Below are 1,773 nucleotides of genomic sequence, written 5' to 3' on the forward strand. Positions count from 1 at the left end.
TGATGTCCTCAACTACCCCCTCAACCAATTCGGGTGACAAATTGGCTTTAAACTCTTTCCCACTTCGTAAACACTAACATGATGAACATTAACATTACCTCGTGACGTACCATGCGAAGGGTTTACCTTAGTGTCGCTAGGAAGTTGACCCTTGTTTTTCTTCAATTCAGCCACGTCAGTTGCTAATTGACCCATTTGGGTTGTTAGTGATTGGATGCTTTTATCACGAACCTCATCCTTTTGCATTCGAACTTCATCTAATTGGTTCCGTTTTTGCATCTCCATTTGCATGCTCTTTAGCATCTCCATCATCTCGTTTCCACCCGAAGACCCCCCTTGTTCTTGACCCGTTTGATATTGTCTTTGATAGCCTTGGTTGTTCCCGCCTCGGTATCCATCTTGATTATTGTAAAGTTGGTGTGAACCAAAGTTACCTTGGCTACCTTGAAAGTTTGGGTTGGCTTGATTTGAAGGGTTCCCATACCGAAAATTTGGGTAGTTCCTCAACCCGGGGTGGTAGGTATTAGAATTCATGTTGTTGTAGTTTCTACCACCTCCTCCTTGACCTTGAACCGCATGGACTTCTTCGTATTGCCCTTCCACCATCCCTTGGCAATTTTCAGCCGCATGACCTATTTCATTACACAAAGCACAAACATCATAAATTTGGTTAGTAGTTTGAACATTACCATCATCTATGGCGTGCACTTGAGGTCGGGCAACGGCCGGTCGGGCTCTCCTTGATGCTTGAGCTTTTCTCTTTGATGTAGTTTCCATGCTCTCCAAAAACTCCCAATCATCGTTCTCGTAATTTGTACCAAAAGTCCCACCGGTGATGGACATTAGATCACGAGCATCTTCGGCACTCAACCCCTCGTGGAAGGCATTCATCAACTCCCATAATTCAATTCCATGGTGAGGGCAATTCTTTATCATCATATTGAATCGTTCAAATGCTTCATGGAACATCTCACCATGTTGTTGTTGGAAGCTTCTCAACCCCTTTCTTGCATAGTTGGTCTTTTGGGCGGTGTAAAACTCATCCAAGAAAGTTTGTTGCATCTCCCCCCATGTATATATGGATGCCGAAGGTAACGTGTAGAACCATTTCTTCGCCTTATCTTCCAAAGAAAATTGGAACAATACCAGTTTTATATCGTCAGCCGAGAACCCTTGACTCCCAAGAGTGTTACAAATCGAGTCATAAGCCTCCAAATGAAAGTAAGGCTCCTCTGTTGCTAACCCCTTATATTTTGGTAGACTTTGCAAAGAATTGGTCCTCACTTCAAATGTTCGCCCTTGATCATTATGAGGAATAACTACCGGTGAAGGGTTTTGAGTGATTACCGGCCTAAAATGTGCTTCGATGCACCTCACATTTTCTCTAAGGTGTCTCCTTGGTACACCAAACCTACCTCTTGGAGGAATAGGACCCATTGGCCTAGGTACTTGCCCTTGTGGTGCAATTGGTTGTTGAAACTGTTGTTGTCGCATCGGTGGGCGTTGAGGTGGTCTTTGAAATTGCGGTTGTACATTTTGTGGCCGAATTTGTTGCAATGGGATAGGATTTTGTATTGGTGGCCCTTGTGGTCTTGGCCGAATGTGTTGTGGTATGAGTTGTTGTTGTTGTGGCATTCCACCGACACTTGCCATCCCTTGAGACTGACTTTGCACATATCCAAATTCTCCTTGATCACCATAACCCCCGTAAGCATACCCATCTTCATCATAACCCTCAAATTCCTCAAATCCTTCAACATACCCATCTCCTTG

At 44.1% G+C, this 1,773-nt stretch overlaps 1 non-coding gene across 1 annotated transcript; it reads left to right on the forward strand.

Moving 5' to 3' along the window:
• Window positions 1-907: 907 nt before the first annotated feature.
• Window positions 908-1,013, forward strand: LOC118486059. Its single transcript, XR_004877915.1, has one exon. It is a non-coding gene; the product is annotated as a small nucleolar RNA R71 (small nucleolar RNA).
• The last annotated feature ends 760 nt before the right edge of the window (window positions 1,014-1,773 follow it).

Source organism: Helianthus annuus, chromosome 13, assembly GCF_002127325.2.
Source record: "Helianthus annuus cultivar XRQ/B chromosome 13, HanXRQr2.0-SUNRISE, whole genome shotgun sequence".
Classification (NCBI taxonomy): Eukaryota; Viridiplantae; Streptophyta; class Magnoliopsida; order Asterales; family Asteraceae; genus Helianthus; species Helianthus annuus.